The following is an 18,888-nucleotide window of genomic DNA, read 5'->3' as shown; positions in this document are numbered from 1 at the left end:
TGGGAGGGCCCTGGTCAAAGGGCAGAAGCTCTTTGAGAAAGAGAGAGAGAGAGAGAGAGAGAGAGAGAGAGAGAGAGAGAGAGAGAGAGAGAGATATGGCAGGAAGTCAAGGATGGGTAGAGAAATGCAAAAGGGACTGTCCAAAGGACTAAGTCAGTGGAGCTTGTAAACAAAGGAGACAAATCATGCTAATTAGAGATATAACTACACCACCGCTGAAGGCACTAAGAATGAGAAGCAGTAGATCTGAATATAAGATATAAAATTGAGGACTTAATTTCAAATCCTATTTCTCCTGCTTTCTACCTGTATAGTCATGGATATGTCTCTTAATCTCAATTTCTTCATCTAAAAATAAAAGGATTATTGACAAATCTCAACTCATACTACAAAGTACACTTCTTTATGACTCCACTTGGCAAAGATACTAGAGGGATTTGCCACTGTCCATTATCCTATTCTTGATATTCAACAAATTTTACCACCATTCTTGAGCTGCCTTATTGCTTAGTCCTGCATTCCCTTTCTTCTTCCTTTAGTGAGTTTTTCCCAAAGCCTCCATTTTAAGGAAAGACCCAGACCAATCATGCTTCACTCTTGGTATTTTCCTCAGGACTCCTCTGTCTCCCCAGTCTTTTTACCTCCCTTTTTTGAGTTGTTTTCATCCATTAGAATGAAGGCTTCTAGATGGATCTACCTTTTTAATTTCTATTTGTATCTCCAGAGCTTAACACAGTGCCTAGCATATAATAAGCACTTAATAAATGCTTGTTAACTAGACATTTTCTTCTCTTTAAGTTTTCAAAACATTTATCTGTACAGGTTCTCCTTGTACCTCTCTGACCATACCTTCTTCTTTACAGGATCTTCATCTAAGTCATTCCCACTAACTCATGGGTCTCCAAAGAGGTTATATTCTTAGCTCTCTTCTCTTTTCCCTCCATTCTACTTTGCTGAGTTATTTTATAAACTTCCATGGATTCAATTATCATTTCTATGCTGATGATTCTCATCAATTATCATTTCTATGCTGATGATTCTCAAATGTACTTAACCAGCCCCAACTTCTCTCTTGACCTTAATATAAAGTATTATATTAAGTTTCGGGCACCACATTTTATGGATAATAATTTTTTTCAAATGATATGAAATTATTTCATTTTAATGTTATTTTATTGCATGTACTATGAAGGTTATATATAGTGAGGACATTTCATAGTAATAGTATTTTGGGACAGGAAAACAATCATGATGTGATATATTATAGGTTGTCTTGTTAATTCAAAATAAGCATAGGGTTGTTTTAGATTTTTGCTTTTATCACAGTGTGATTTCATCAAAGTGCTTTCCATCCAATATCTCATTTGCTTCTCATAATAACTCTGTAAGTTATGTACCAAATATATCGTTATCACCTTTTTAAAGATGAAGAAACTGAGACTCAAGTTACTTATTCATGGTCATACAGTTTCTAAGTTTAGTAGGTGAGATTTCCCAAATGCACCATTCTCTGCTAGTATCCCATCCTGTCTCCAAAGGAGGTTTGTAAGCTAGAAAAATGCCCATGTTGGATAATGCCTCACAAGTGTCACAATAGATTTGGTCAAAGAGAATGAGAATGTTTAGCCTGAAAAAGAGATGACCAGAACAGTGAAGATACAATTTTTCTCAAGTTCTTAAAAGATTATGTTGTAGAAGTCATTAGACTTGTTGTACTTAATTCTAAAGGACAGAATCATCATTAGACCTAGAAGTGACCTTAGTCCTTCTATTTCAGTACAACATCCTCCATTTCCAAATGATGAAACTGAATCCTAGAGAGGTTAAGTGACTGTCCAACATCTCATGAGTAGGACAGAACTGGGATTCGAGCTAGTTTTCTTCTACCAGGCCTTACTGCCTCCTAATGTGTAAAATTTACAGAGACAATTTTGGTAAAACTTCATAACAATTATAATCATCTAAAAATGGAATAATCTACCTTAGCAAGTAATAGATTTATCCTAATGAAGTGTTTTAAGCAAAGGATGGGTGAACATTTATCAGAGATCACAGAAATACCAAGTTATAGGAATGGAAGGCAATCATTTAATACAACCACAAGAAAGAAGAACCCATCTCTTTTTTTTATTATAGCTTTTTATTGACAGAACATATGCATGGGTAATTTTTCAACACTGACCCTTGCAAAACCTTCTGTTCCAACTTTTCCCCTCTTTCCCCCCACCCTCTCCCCTAGATGGCAGGTGGTCTAATACATGTTAAATATGTTAAAGTATATGTTAAATCCAATATATGTATACATATTTATACATATAAGACATTTATACATATTAGACAACTGTCTTACTACACAAGAAAAATCAGATTTAGAAAGAAGGTAAAAATAACCTAGGAAGAAAAACAAAAATGCAAGCAAACAATAACCGAAAGAGTGTAAATGATATGTTGTGGTCCACACTCATTTCCCAGTGTTCTTTCACTGGGTGTAGTTGACAACCCATCTCTTTTCAATGAAGTCCTTTCCATTTTTTGGGAATTGTTACTGAAATTTTTTTTTGTTTGCAACACTAATATATTGTTGATGGAGCTGTGAACTGATCCAGCCATTCTGGAGGGCAATTTGGAACTATGCCCAAAGGACTATAAAGCTACACAAACACTTTGATCCAGTAGTATCTCTACTGGGTCTGTATGCCAAAGAGGTCATAAAAAAGGGAAATGACCCAAAAGTTCATATTTGTAGCAGTTCTCTTTGTGTTCACAAAGAATTAGAAACTGAGGAGATGAACATTAATTGGGTGTTTCTTTTTCTATTCTATTACATATAATTGAATATTATTATTATAGTGCTATAAGAAATGATAAGCAGACTGATTTCGGTAAAATCTGGAAAGACTTACATGAATTGATGCTGAGTGAAGTAAGCAGAACCAGAAGCACATTGTATATAGTAACAAGAACATTGTGCAATGATCAGTATTGATAGACTTTGCTCTTCTTAGCAATACAGTGATCTAAGAAAATTCCAAAAGACTTATGATAGAAGATGCTATCCACATCCAGAGAAAGAACTATGGAGTCTAAATTCAGATTGAAACATTCTATTTTCATTTTTTTGCTTTTTTTTCTCTCATATGTCTTTCCCTTTTGTTCTGTTTCTTTTACAACACAATTAATGTGGAAATATATTTAATATATGTGAATTATGTATCAGAAATATATTTAATATATGGAATATCAGATTGCTTGTCGTCTGGGAGAGAAGGGAGGAAAAAATGGAAATCAAAATCATAAAAATAAATGTTGAAAACAAAAAAGAAAAAAGGAATTAGGTTGGTTTTTTAAAATTTCTGTCTAGATTTGGGTGAGGGTAGATGACACTTCCAAAATTAAATTTTATGATTCTTTTCTCTGGGTAAGTTTTGTATTTTGTGACTATGTTGGCAAAGCTGTCTCAAGGTCCAGGTACATAAAGCAACATCAGGATCAGCAAAAACTAAATCTCTAGTAGCATATCTTAGACCATTCCCCTTCTCTTAGGGCATGCCCATCAAAGATCATTTTGACAAAGAGAAGGAAAGGTTCAAGCTTGGATAATTCTCAAAGCAGATCCTGGGTTCAAGTTCTGACTTTATCATTTCCAAGTTATATGGCATTAGACCATCTCTCTGAGCCTAATCCTTATTTATAAAATGGGGAGAGGGATAATAAGAAAGGATCAAATAAAATAACATTTACAAAATGCTTTCCAAACTGGGCCCCACATCCCACAAATCTTTGCAAAAATAAAGGGGGGGAGTATCTTCTTATATTTCTTTTTTGGAGCCAAGCTTGTTTTTTATAATTTTGTATAACATTCAGTTTTACTTATATTTTAGTAGTTCTTTCTGTTAACATTGTTGTAGTCATTGTGCACGTTTTCTTCCCGGTTCTGCTTACTTCACTTTATATTAAAATATATGTCATTCAATGCTACTCTGAATTCATCATGTTTTTCATGTTTTATAGCACGGTGATATTCTGTTACATTCATGCACCATGATTTGTTTAGCCTTTCCACAATTAGTGAACCTTTATATTGTCTCTGTTTCTTAGCTACTACCAAAAAAAGTGCTGCTATAAATATTTTAATGTGTATGGGGACTTTCTTCTCATCAATGACCTTCCTGGAGTATAAGCCTCTTATTGGAATCTGTAGGTCAAAAAGAAATGGACATATTAGGCACTTTATTTGCATAATTACAAATTGTTTTATAGAATTATTTTATTAATTCACAGTTCTACCAAAAATGGATTAATGTGCCTGTCTTAAGATTGTTTTAGCTTTTCTCTAAACTTGATAATTTCTATCTTTTGTCCTCTTTGCTGATTTGCCAGATATGAAGTAAAACCTCACGGCTGTTTTGGTTAGCATTTTTCTTACTATTAAATATTTTAACTTTCTTTCATAAGGCTGTTTTTAGTTTGCTTTTTTTTTTAGAAAAATTTTTGAAAATTGGGGAATGGATTTTGGATTTATATGTTTCTGTTAGTTTTCTGCATATTTTGGATAGCAAATCCTTATTAGAGATGTTTTATACAGACTTTTTCCCCCAGTTGACTATTTCCCGTTTTACTCTAGATGCATTAATTCTGTTTGTAAAAACATTTTTCATACAATCAAAATAATCTACTTTATCTCTTGCATTTGCCTCTGTCCTTTTTGTTATTGCTGTTAAAATTCATTTCCATAATTCTCCTTAAAGAGATAAAGAACAACTTAACGAGATAGAGGAATAGTTCATGGCTGGGACATGCCAATATAATAAAAATGACAATATTACTACAATGATGCTCAGCCATCTCCATACTCTCTACCTGGGTTCTGTATCTTCTTCCTCTCCTATATCCCTTCCCATTGTCAAAACATACAAGTCAGCCTAACTAATAATACAACACTCCAATGTGGCTTCTTTATTTAACCATTTGCAGTCTCTTTTCCTTCCCTCCATGTATTCTACAATACAGCTTACATTTAGTGCTCCTCATGATTCATGTTCCACTCCATGCATTTGTGTAGTTGTCCCCTATACTTAAAATGCTCTCCCTCTTTCCCTCTACCTTTTGGATTTCCCAGACTCAGCTCATTCCACCTTCTATAGAAGGCTTTTTCTGGTTCAACATTATTCCTTCCCCAGCTACCACCAGTACATTCCTTCTGAAATTAAATTCCATTTATTCTGCTGTATTATTTTTATATATACTGTTGCTTGTATGTTGTTTTCCTAATTTGAATGAGAAATCCTTCAAGGATTTTGGTTTGTTTTTTTATTCCTTTTTTTGTATCTCCAATACTTATTCCAGTGTCTGACAAATATTAAGTACTCAATAAATTCCTGCTGATTGACAATAGCTGGCTGACTCTTAGTACTCCTCATGATTCATGTTCCACTCCATGCATTTGCTGTAATTGTCCCCTATACTTAGAATGCTCTCCCACTTTCCCTCTACCTTTTGGATTTCCCAGACTCAGCTTATTCCACCTTCTATAGGAGGCCTTTTCTGGTTCAACATTATTCCTTCCCCAACTACCCCAACTACTTATGATAGAAAATGCTATCCACATCCAGAAAAAGAACTATGAAGTCTAAATACAGATTGAAACATTCTATTTTCATTTTTTTGCTTTTTTTTCTCTCATATGTCTTTCCCTTTTGTTCTGTTTCTTTTACAACACAATTAATGTGGAAATATATTTAATATATGTGAATGTCAGATATCAGAAATATATTTAATATATGGATAGTTAGTTCCTGGGAGAAATGCTGATATAATCAACCAACTTAATCCAGCTGTTTCCCACTAATCTGAATTTCCCCTCCAATTTCACCCACACTCTTCTGTTACAAATCCTGTTAAACTTTTTGATATACTTTAATTATGCTACATTTGTTTATTCATATATTTTAACATACAAACATATTTATAATGAATATGTATTATAAAATGAAAGTAATATTTAAAAGAAGAAAGTTTCTAATATATTTTTGCAGACACATCCAGCTTCTGTTTCAATCTCTCCAAAGACAAGTAACTCAGTGCATTCTAAGGCAATCTGTTCCATCTGAGTATAGTTCTAATTGTTAGGAAATGTTTCCTTACATGAAGCTGAAAGTCTGCCTTCTGTGCATTTCACTCATTGGTTTTCCTTCTGTTCTCCATAACCAAGGAAAACAAATCCCTGTTTCAGCCCCTGAAATATTTGAAGACATTTGTTATGTCCCCTCTGAATTCTGTTTTCACTGAGACTAAACCACCTTCATTTCATCTAACTGATATTCCTTTGGCATGATTTGACTCTGTTCATGGTTCTTTTTGTTTGCCTCTATAGAAACATAGGAAACCTTTACAAAATGTGGTATCTATTATTGAAAATAACAACCAATAAATAAGTATTAATTAAGAACATTTATTGAGTGCAAAGAATTTTGCTAATGGCTGGGGGAGATATAAAGTTTAGTTGAGTCAGGATCCCTAGCTGTTATGAAGTTTACAATTGGTAAGGGGATAAAATACTCACAAAGAGAGTGTCACAGACTCTGTTACAAGATAAGGGTATCAAAATTATAAAATGAAGTCCAGATGATTTCTAACCAGAGTACATAATATGGTAGGACCATAGATTGTTTCCACTCTTCTTCTGTTAAAAAAGCTTATAATCAATATGATTCCATTAACGAAAACTAAAAGACAATATGATTTAATGAGCAAAGTGCTGAACTTGGATTCAAGAAAGACCTTAGTATGAATACTATTTCCAGTGTTTATGAGCCACATGATGATGAGAAAATCATTTAATTTCTCTGAGCTTCAGTTTACTCAATTGTAAAATAAGCACATGATATTTGTAGTGCTCGTTCCAATAACCTCAATCCTCCAGTGTTGTGTGCCATCTAATCTAAGGTTATCATATCGTGACAGTTCCTATATATTTTGAAGATGGAAATTGTTTTCTCTTTTTCTTTATATCCTCCAGAACTTAGTAAAGTGTATATTATATATTGAATGCTTAAAAGATGTTCGATTGATTAATTATCAAGCCTCTACTATGTGCTAGGAACTGCAGATATAAGTACAAAAATGAAACCGTTTTTGGCCTGAAAGATCTTACATTCTATCTTATGAAAAATTTATAAAGATCAAAATTGATAAAGTATGTAAATTGCTTTGTAAACCTTTTAGGGATAGTTAGATGTCATCTATTTTCTTTTTCTGGTTGCCATGTCACACTGTTTATTCAGATAGAGTTCATTAAAACTCCAAGGTATTTTTGAGATGAGCTTCTCTCTCTATAATTCTATTCCTTCTCATCCATCCATTTTTTTTTTACTAGTGCAGTAGGTTTATTTTAGAAACAAGTGTAAAATTTTGCATTTATTTGTTTTAAACTTCATCCACAAGATTTGGTTCATTGTCTTAATCTATGGGTTTTTTTTTTTTTTTTGGAACTCAATTCTATTATTCACCAAGCATTCCACCTATATAATGCTGTATTGCTTAAAATGAATAAATATTTATTGCATTAATCCATCGTGGATCAAGAACAACCCTGCTAGGTTAATCTCATTTCATTTTTTAAAATAATGTTACTTGATGGATAGATCAGGAAAGTAACATAGATATAGAATCTGTATCAGCAAGGCATTTCACAAAATCTCTCATGGTATACTCATGGAAAAGATGGCAGGATGTCAGTATTGATTAAATATCCAGATCCCAAAAATGAAGTGATTATGATACTTTCATATTGCTCTCTGTGGAGTGCCATAGGGACTTTGCCTTTGTGTCAATATTTTTATCAATTACTTTTTCACACTAAAAAAATTATTACTGAGATCCTTCTATCATTCTTGAGAGGACTTCTCTTATAGATTCTCAGGCTACATGAATCTATCTATCTTTTCCCTATACAATGTAATGTCAATTCTCCTCACACCTATGAGAACAATTCTCAAAATGTGTTCTGGGGACCCCTAAATCCTGATAGAGGTATATGTGGTAAAAACTATCTGCATCATATTATTAAGATAGTTTAATTTTAATATGGAAAATATCTATACATGAACAAAAGCTATTTGGGGTCCTGATTAATTTTTAAGAGGTCATGAGCAAAATATTTGCTAATCATTGATCTACACTCTGTCAGCATTATCTTCATAATCTCATATACTTTAAATTTAAAGATAATATGATTATTATTTTTTAATAGTTATTGTTTCCATTTCACCAATTAGTTCCAGAAAGAATCAGGTTCAACCAAATCTTTTGTTCTACTTTCTGAAATCTGAGATTATCAGTTTATCAAATTAAAAATTTATCAGCCACGCTACTTTAGCAGAGAGATTTCTAGTAGATTCAAAGTTGTTGAAGCCCCTACTTCTGGCAGAACCCAGCTCAAGCTGCCTTTTTGCCAATTTTATGACAGATATTAGGGATTTGTCAATAATTTTTGGTGGAGTTGTCTTTAGTATATTTCCACCAAAATATTGTTTCTGTTTCTCCTTTCTTTGATTTTTTTCTTCCATGTTAAGCAAATGCTGTCTCCTCAGATTACATGACTTTCTAAATAACTGCACATCTTCTTGACACACAATGTCATTCCAGCTTTCTTTTTTGAACAAGATATATATTTCCATTGTCTTATACTAGTCCTTAATCCTTCATGTTTTAATGATACCTGTGAAACTGCATTTACCTTCTTGAATTAAAACTTCAATTTTATTTTGTTTATTTCTTTTTTGCATTAGTATATAGATATATAAAGCCATAGGAAGCATTTCTTTCTCCTCTTTCCAGTTTTTTTTTTCTCCTGAGATTGGCTAGGTCATTCTACTGATAATTTTCTATATTGCATCTTCTACTCTGAGGCACCTGGTTTAGAAAGTATAAGTTGCTAGTGTTCTCCTTTCTTGCCCTCCAGACATCACCCTCCTTTTTTAGTTTAAAACCCTCTGTGGAATTCCTGAGACTCTTAAGATCTATATAACACTCCTTATCTTTTGAAGATGACAAACAACAAAGCAACAGTAAAGTTTGACGCATCTGTTATTTGAGTAATTTTTTTTGGAAGACAGCATTGCACAATGATAGGCATTTGGTATATTTGAGAACCTCTGGTGTTTGTTCATAGGCTCTGTTCCATAATATTTATATCCATCAATATTCCCTTCTTAACATATGAACAATTTAGAGGCAGGCTGGTGTTTATGCCCCAATATTAGTGGAGATACAGAGAATCTCAAAGTAGATAACTAGCCATGGAAACACAACAGCACCCAAATATTGAAAGTGGCTCGTTTTTTACTACTGGGTATATATTTCCAAGCCAAATAATACAATGACATTTAAAAAATAATGGTCAAAAGAAACAACCCACGGGAAAAATCATCTATCCCTGTTGGAGTTTTAGCGGCTCATCATTTCATATCAAAAATGATGCTGTGCTTCAGAGAAAAGAGTTATAGAAGCAGGCTGAGGGCAGTATAAATTTAGTTGATTTTGTTTCTGTTTTTGTTTTTCAATTAATTCAGACTTCCTCAATGGATCTAAACTTTACTAAGGCTTTTTTCCGCCCCTTTGGGGGAGAGGGCAGAAAGAGAGTAAAAGATGGAAGGAGACATAAAAGTGGCTTGTTAAAATATATTCCCATCTCACTGTTCAGTTTGTCAAATAAATTCTTGGGGCAGGTGCTTGAATTCACAGACTCTTTAGAGGGAATTTCGCAGCCCCAGGAATATTTTGGTTAAGAAGAAGGAAGGAGGGGGGCAGAGAAAAACAACCACCAACATCAGCTGCTAGTAGGGAAAAAGCTAATCATGGAAACTTTGCTGCGGGAGAGGTGCAGCTGTCAAAGCAATAAGGTAAATGAGTGATCGACTAAAATGGTGTTTGCAGGAGAACTCTGCTCTGTGCTAAATAGGGGAGATTGAACTCTAGCACCATCCCACTATTCCTTGGTAATGCACCATTTTGGAGCTGACTGGGTGGTCCTAAGCCCATTGCCACAGCGGCTACACCGTCGATACCAATCAAGGCCCCGCAGCTGAGACCCTGAGTGACCTGCTTCGGGAGCTTTATTTCAGACCCGATTCACTCATTTGTGTGAGATGCTTTTTCTGCCACTTTATTTATGGGATTACATAAATGAGCCATTAAAAATGTAAATCTTCAGAACAGTGGAATAATACAGATTTAAACAATCAGCCCGGGGCGGTACAGTACAGAAACTGGCCCGCACGGCACCGGCCGTATTGCGCCCGGGTGACTATGGCAACGATAGAGGGCTGGGGGAGAGAGCCAGAGAGGAACTGAGGAGAAATAAAACGTCGCAGCATTGTAGCAGCCACTGGCACCAGAGGAAGATTAGGGTCTCGCTCGCTTTCTCTCCCTCTCTTTTTTAAGGGAGTATTAGAACAATAATGAAGATGTGCCATTATAAATCAACAAAAGAGGCCAAAGCATCCCTCACACAGTGCAGGTGTCGAGACAATCGAGCTCACCACAGAATCGGAAAGTTTATCCCACCTCGCGGCAAAGTATTTAACCCTTTCCTGCCTTTTGCGAGAGAGAGAGAGAGAGAGAGAGAGAGAGAGAGAGAGTGAGTCTGTGTGAGGAGGAGAATTGGGGGATAGATGAGGATTTTTCCATTCTCTTTTCTAATTTAGGATCAGCAGGACTGTAACTAGCCTAGGGTGAATAGAGGCTTATTCCCGAGGCACTGACATCTGAAGAGGGACACTTCCTCCTTGGGAGTAGAGACTTCCTCCCTGGGGCAACCATTTTTTCCATCACCTCGCCTTAGGGTCCTCTGTACCATCACCGCGGTGTCCTGCCCTTTCCCCTTAACTTCTGCAGGGGATAAGGGCTAGACCTCTCCTTTTCTCAATAAATTGCGTCTGGAATCTTTTTGCCGCCAAGCTCACTCCCCGGCAACATTTTTGTCGTACTTAAAATAATTCTTAATTATGGTTATAAAGAGTTTCAGAGCCAGACACAAAAACAGCCGCCCCTTTCTGCTGTAAATTCTCTTCTCACTTCAGCTCAAGATATAGCCTGTTAAACATCTCATATGGATTTCACCCCCTGGAGATCATGGTGATGGGAGAAAATTAGATTTTACTATTAGGTCTTCTGACTACCTTGAGGGGTTTAGGGATTAGCTGCTGTGCCTGGTTTAAAACAATATATACTTAGTGTTACCTCATTACAAGTTGTCATTTTATGCAAGACTGTACACTGAGATGGAGAGAACAAAGCTTAAGAACATTCATAGATCAGCAGGAAAGCAGAAGATTGTGCAGGGGATGGAGGGTTAATCTTAGATTCAGGAGGGTCTGGTTCAAGGCCTTGACCTCATTTATTAAGGGTCTGCTACAAGCCAGCCAGTGTGCTTGGCACCAGAGATAAACAGGCAATCAGTCTGTTTATTAAGGGTTTATTAAGGCTCTCTTGGATGCCAGATGCTGTGTTAAGCACAAAGACAGTTCTTGAGTTTCAGAAGTCCATCTTATTACAGGTGAGACAACATGCAAACAAGATGATGAATACATGGCAGATTGGCTGTAATCCCAAAGGAAAGGTGATAAAAGCAAAAATGGAGATGCTGCCTCTCCTCCAATAGTTTACTTTCTGTTGAAAGGATATGATATGTCAACAAAGTGGGAAGGATGGCACTAACAACTAGCTAATCATAAATCCTTCCAAGAACTCATGGAGGGGTTTGGGAGATCTCTGAATGGGATTTGTATGTTGAGTCTTTCAACTTCAGCGCTCTATCCACTATCCCATGTCTAATGTATCCCAGGGCCTCTTCAATCCAACCTTCCCTCAAAAATCACCTCTTCTATATGCTCTCTTATATACTTATTATTTCCTATTATAGAATGTTAGCTTCTTAAGGACAGGGATGGTTAAATATTTGTCTTTGTATCCATCATCACCTGACACACAGTAAATAATAAATAGTTATTAATTAATTGACTGACAGGGGAAGGACTCTCTAGAAACTGAAGCAATCAAAAAACAATATTATAAAATCTGAACACTAAAGATGTTAACTGTGATGAAGAAGGAGCAGAGATACCTCCTACTGTGAAGTGAGATAAGTTTATGTTCAGCATCCCTGGGGTCCGGGTTCTGTTCCCTTTGTTTCCCATCCATCCATCTCAGGTGACTAGTATCCTTTTAGAACTGGATTCTATGTGTTTCCTTGCTCTTTGTTAAAAACTACATCCATTTCTTTATTCATAAGAAATTCCAAGTGCTTCATAAAAAACTTGAGACACAAAGGCACATTGGTGTCACAACTATTGGTGTAAGATTTGAGAAAAATGTGTTGTAATCTTTGTTCTGCTATTAACTACCAGGGAATCTTGGACAAGTACCTTAAGCTCTTTGTGTCTAATTTGCATCTTTTACAACAGAAAGGGGTTGGACTAAATTAACCTATAGCCTGATCAAAATGAAAATGTAATTAGGAAATGTTTAACAAAGTAAATAAAAATATGATAAAACAGATTATGTTAATTTTCCATTTTAAATTCAATATAGTGGGCAGCTAGGTAGCTATATGGATAGAGTGCAAAAGGCCTGGTTTTAGGAAGACCTGAATTCAAATCCAGTCTTAGACACTTAGTTGTGTGATCCTGGGCAAATCACTGTACTCTGATCATCTCAGTTTACTCATCTGTAAAATGAGCTAGAGAAGGAAATGGCAAATCACTCCAATATCTTGATCAAGAAAACACAAATGGGGTCAAGAAGAGTTGGACACAATAAACAATTACAATACCATCCATATGGGACCTGAAGGAATCTGTTTCCATTTCAGTTTGTTACCATTTCAGTTGTTCAGCTAGGAAGACTAGATGTCTTCCAACATTTCCAACTCTAAGGTTCCCCAGGTCTTCCAGGGTTGCATTTTAACGGGAATCAAAGCCTTAACCTAAAATAATGCCACTCTACAGGTAAATTTCAGTTAACCATCAGTGGTTAGAAGAGGAATTTTTTTTTAATGGGGGAAGAATCAATTTAGACCTTTTCCATGGGTTTCTCCATTGATTCTAGTATTCTCTGCTTTAAAATGTCACTGGAGGAAGTCTGGTATTTACAAAGGTGGAGCCTGTGTTTTAGAAAGTTGGGTCATTAAATGATCTGTGAAGGAATCCTAAAAATAATCTGGCTTGCTCTTCTCTTCCTCTAGTCTTATTCTGGGTTTAAATCATTGTCCCATTTGCAGTATCCAAAATGAATTTATTGATGAGTGACCTTTATAGGTTGTCTATCCAGTTGTATAGAGTCTAAAGGACTGACAGTGTTTAAAACTTGGCTTCACCTGTATGGCTAGGTAGTCCTAAATCCTGTGATTGGGGTGATAGAATAGAACATAAATCTAAGATAACATTCAGGTTGGGGTTCACATCAAATCTCAACCACTTACTAACTGTGGAATTCTGGAGAAGTCACTTAATCTCTGTCTGCCTCAGTTACCCCAAGTGCAAAATGGGAATAACAATTAGTATCTGCCTTTCAGAGTTATTGTGAAGATTAATGCTATTTGTAAAGCACTTAGTACACAGTACCTTGGTAGGCACTGAGAAAAGTATAGATAAAGAAGGGGAAAAGAATTTGAAGATTATGCAATGTGACTCATTTTGGTGATGAGAAAATCTGAGATCCAAAAAGGTCCAGTGACACAATTGCCAAGGTTCAAGCAATTAATGACTGAGATAGAGACTAGATCTCCTGATGACCAACTCTTTACTCTTTATATCATAATACATTTTTCCTTAATATTAACACCTATCTGTTAGAATGCTTAGCTATGGATTTGTTTACTACTTCCAAAAAAATAAGACATAAATTATCAGAAGCTTTTGAATGAAGGTGAATCTATGTGTAATGAAATTTGTGTGTCTTTGTGAGGTGAGGATTGAAGAGGGGAAAGAGGAAAAAGAGAATCCACATATTCATTGGATGTAGGGAACTTCCAGTATGGTCTGCCAACTCCTTAGTATTTGTGCATTTACTGTGTCAGAGCTAAACCTTGAACCTGGGTCTTCCTGTTTCAAGGGCCAGCCCTCCACCCATTGTGCCATGCTACTCCTCCATGAAATGTTAGTGTAAGAGTAACCATATGACATTAGCAGAAATTTCATCATTCTTGACCTGCAATCTCAAATTTTATGCATTGAGTCCAGGAATGCTAGAAAAAGCTCTAGAATTGAGCAGAATTGGCACACTGTAGCATATGTGCTATCTGACGTCAAGTGGATCTCACCACTGGATTCACTAATTTCTTATTTAATCTCTCCATTAGATCTATCATTTTTGGACTTTACTAAAGGCTTGTGATTCCTAAAGTCTGGAGGGATATCCCTAAAATCAAAGTTTAAAGTCGATGTCTTGAATATGGACATTCTGTGGTTTGCCATTTGTAATAGATGAAGACTAATCAATAGGAAAAAATAATTTCCAGGCAGTAGAACTAAGAAATCTATATACTCAGCCTAAGAGGACAAAGGTAAGAGGAGTCAAGGGACTCCTAAGCACAGTAGTGATTTTGAAACTCAAAATAGAGCACACCTAGAGAAGAGAGAGAACTTTTCCATAAAAGTCTGAAGGTGAAAAGTTGACATTTGTAGTCATCAATGGAGTAGCTGTGAGGGGGTATAAGTAGATGGAGTGCTGGATCTACAGTCAGAAAGACCAGAGTTCAAATCTAGCCTCAGACACTTATAAACTGTGTGAGCAAGGTACTTAATCTGCTCGCCTCTGTTTTCTTTCTGTAAAATGGGACTAACAACACCCACCTCATAGGATTGTTGTCAGGATCAAATGTGATAATAATGGTAAAGCACTTAGCACAGGTAAGGCTTACCTGGCACATAATAAGCACTATATAAAATGTTAGGTATTAATTATTATTTGCAAAGCACTTTACATATGTTATCTCATTTGATCCTCACAATAACTTCATTAAGGGCATTATTATCCCATTTTACAAATGAGGAAACTGAGACTAAAAGAGGCTAAGTGACTTACCCAGAGTCTTACAACTGAGTAAGTACCTTGAATTCAAGTCTTCTTGACTCTGAATCTAGAAGTCTATGAACTGCTTTATCTGTGAACACAGAAAAAGTGGTAAGGGGGAAACATACTTAGACTTGAGCAAAAAGTGGCATTTCTAAAATCATATATGGACAGATCTTGTTATATACGCATGTCAACTACAGGAGCCATTTCTAAACAATTTCAGATTGTTCAGATCCAGAACCTTTGCTTCATGGCATTATTCATTTGGGGCTATTTACTGATTATAAGCATTTTTTTGACAGGAGTTAGAATGGTAAGGTCTTTTCAGAGGAAAGACACTTAAGTTTTTAGCTAAAATAAGGATTTTGAAGTTTCTTTAGATTGTTCACCCATGGTTCTCTTCTCCCTTTTTATCTAACTTGTTTAGTTAGATAAACTTTAGATAAATTTTTATGGTTTGTTTGATACTAACTGGTCATCTCAAGGTCATCTGACCTGGTCTCAGAAGCTTCATTTTTCTTATATTGTCTCACTTTCCTGCCGCTGCACCACTCCTGTGTAGATGGGTTTATGTCACTAGAAATTACACCTATAGTAACTTCCTATCAATTTTCTGAGCCTGCAAGTATTTGAGAAAAACACCTTTTTGTTGTTCTGTTAGGGAGATTGGAATAGGGGAAGAATCAAATGAATTATTCCACATGAAACAGAAGCCATGTAAAAGTTTCTCAATCTCCAAATTAGAAAATTTTGTCTTCATAGATAAGTACAATGGGGCAGATAGGTGGTGCAGTAGAGTTCCAGGCCTGGAGTCAGGAAGTTAAAATATGGCCTCAGATACTTACTAGTTAAATAGCCCTGGGCAAATTACTCAATCCAGTTTGCCTCAGTTTCCTTATCTATAAAATAAATTGGAGAAGGAAATAGCAAACTACTCCAGTATCTGACAATAAAATCCCAAATGAAGTCATGAAGAGTCTGATATGAATGAAAACTACTGAACAACAACATGCTAAGGTTAATAATGACATCAAAAGTCTTTCAAAGTAAGAGAATGTTTATGTCCCTGTCTTCAAGATGGCAAGAGAGTCCCTGGTTACCCTCTATGATTTCAAATTAGTAGGCTTGAACAAATTACTTCCCAGATACTGAAAACTTGCTGAGTTGACTTTTGAGCTGTTGTCAGTGATCTTTGAATGATGGAAAATGGGAGAAGTGTCTAAAGATTAGAAATGTCCCATTAAAAAAAAAGGAAAATATATTCTTCAACCCATAGTCTGGTGAGCTCAGATTTGCTTCCTAGAAAAATGATAGAATGTATTATTTTTGAGATTATTTGTAACAGATGTAGTGCTCTCTGAGACCAACAAGTATAGTATAGTAGAAAGAATTCTGGATTCAGAGTCAGAAGAGCTGAATTCAAGTTTTGCTTTTTTTACTACCTATGAAATTTTGGGCAAATTATTTAACCTCCCTAGGTCTTACTTTGCCCATTTGCACAATGAGGAGGTTGAATTAAAAGACCTCTAAAGATCTAAATCCTATCTTAGTCATTCAGCCTCCCTGAGATCTCAGTGTCTTCATTTGTGAAATCAGAAGGTTAGACCAAAATCCAAGAGTCAACAAATTATACACATCCTATGGGCCAAATACTCCCTACAGTCTATTTTTGTATGATCTTAAGCTAAAAAAAAAAAAAATTAAAAAAAGCTTTTTAAAAAAACATTTTAAAATCCTAGATTTGGCCTTGAGTCATAGTTTGATGACCCTTAGACTAAAGAATCTCTAATTCTCCAATTGATGGGCATCTTGAAATTTCCAGTTCTATGTCACCATAAAGAGAGCTGCTACAAGTGCGCGCGCGCACACACACACATATATTTCTAGTGACATATATATGTGTGTGTGTGTGTGTGTGTATAGAGAGAGAGAGAGACAGAGACAGACAGAGAGAGAGAGAGAGAGAGAGAGAGAGAGAGAGAGAGATTAAGACAGAAAAAACTATGGTGACTTTATTGATTGAGTTGTTAGACTGATAGTTCTTAAAAATGCTATACCCTGGAAAGGCCAAAATGTTATTCTAATAAGTCCTGGAATCCATATACTTACCACATGTTCTTTTGTCATCATATATTTTCTCAAAGAATGGATTCAAATAATACAACTAGTGTTATGTGTAAACCTGCCAAAAAAAATTGTGGTTTTTTGTTTTTTTTAAAAAGGTCCTTATTGACCGGTATTGTGACACATATTTGCAATCCCATTGATCAGACAGGTTAAGGCTGATGGAGATCTTGAGTTCAAGGGTTCCAAATTTTTTTAAGCAGGGCTGATTAGATATCTGTAATTGACATTGTGAGTCCCTAGGAGAAGCAAAGGGTAATATGGGTACCAGGTTGCCAAAGGAAATGCAGATTATTAGTGGAAATTAGGCAATGAATAGCTCCTATATTTTCAGCCTGTATGGAAGATGGGGAGACCTAGTCTTAAAAAAAAAAAAAAAAAGATCCTTATGCTAAAAAAGATTGAGAATGACTACTGTAAATAGCATATGTTTTAATTTCAGAAGGGAATTTGACAAATGATAGTATAGTGTTGACTGGGAACAACAGGCCAAAGAATATTGATATGTAAATGGATCGATGTCAACCTGAATATAGAACTTTCAGGAATGTCACAGAACACTATCATCTATTCTATATAAAATTTCTACCAGTGACCTGATTTTTATAGTATGTTTATCGATTTTGTAGATGGTAAAAGTATGAACTAACTAAACGAACTAACTAAACATACCAGATGACAGAGCTAGCATTCAAAAAGCTCTTGGCAAGCTAGTATGAATAGCAAAATCTATTCTACCGCACAATTACAAGATATGGGAAATTTAACTAGATACCACTTCATGTGAAAAAGCCTTGTGATTTTTTTTATTTTTTTTAACATTTAATTTAATTTATTTATTTAAAATTTTTACCCAGTTACATTCAAAACAATTTTTTAAAAATTTGTTTTTAAAACTTTGGGGTTCTAGGTTCTCTCCCTTACTCCCAAAACAATTAAGAAATCAGATTAAGGTTATGTAAAACATTTCCATAAAAGTCAAGTTGTGAAAGAAAACATAGGTCTCCCACCCTAATAAAATTAATAACCTTCAGGAAAAATTAAGTTGAGAGAGAGAGAGAGACAGAGAGAGAAACAGACAGACAGAAAGAGACAGAGACAGAATGCTTCGATCTGTATTCCTGTATTCAGACATAATCAATTCCTTCTCTGGGAAGGGATAGGATTTTTCATCATAAGTCCTTCAGAATAGTTGTGGATGATTGTATTACTGAGAATAGCAAAGTCATTTACAGCTGGTCATTCCAGAACAATGTTATTACTTTGTATGTAGTACATTTCATTTTGCTTGAGTTAATGGAGGACTTTCCAGGGTTTTTTTTTCTGAGAACATCTTGCTCATCATTTCCCAAAGAACAATGATATTGAATCACAAATACATACTACAGTTTATTGAGCCATTCCCCAATGGATGGGTATCCCCTCAATTTCCAATTTTTTCACCCTGAAAAAGCGCTACTATGAATATTTTTGTATTTATAGGTCATTCCCCCCATTTTTTAAATCTCTTTTGGTATTCATATCTGGTAGTGGTGTTGTTAGTTCAAAGCTTGAATTTACAGCTTTTTGGTCACAGATCATATCTTTTGATCATTTATCAATTGGGCAGAAGCCTTGTGATTTTAATGGAGCCCAAACTATGTAAAAATGGGTCAGTCAAAAAAGCAAATCTGATCTTGGAATGCATTT

The 18,888-nt window shown here is 35.3% G+C and overlaps 1 long non-coding RNA gene across 1 annotated transcript; it reads left to right on the top strand.

The window, feature by feature from the left end:
- The first annotated feature begins 10,295 nt into the window (after nucleotides 1-10,295).
- Nucleotides 10,296-10,963, top strand: LOC116422475. Its single transcript, XR_004233141.1, has 2 exons — nucleotides 10,296-10,577; nucleotides 10,707-10,963. It is a non-coding gene; the product is annotated as an uncharacterized LOC116422475 (long non-coding RNA).
- Nucleotides 10,964-18,888: the final 7,925 nt, after the last annotated feature.

Source organism: Sarcophilus harrisii, chromosome 3, assembly GCF_902635505.1.
Source record: "Sarcophilus harrisii chromosome 3, mSarHar1.11, whole genome shotgun sequence".
NCBI lineage: Eukaryota > Metazoa > Chordata > Mammalia > Dasyuromorphia > Dasyuridae > Sarcophilus > Sarcophilus harrisii.
This window is presented reverse-complemented; position numbering and strand designations above follow the sequence as displayed.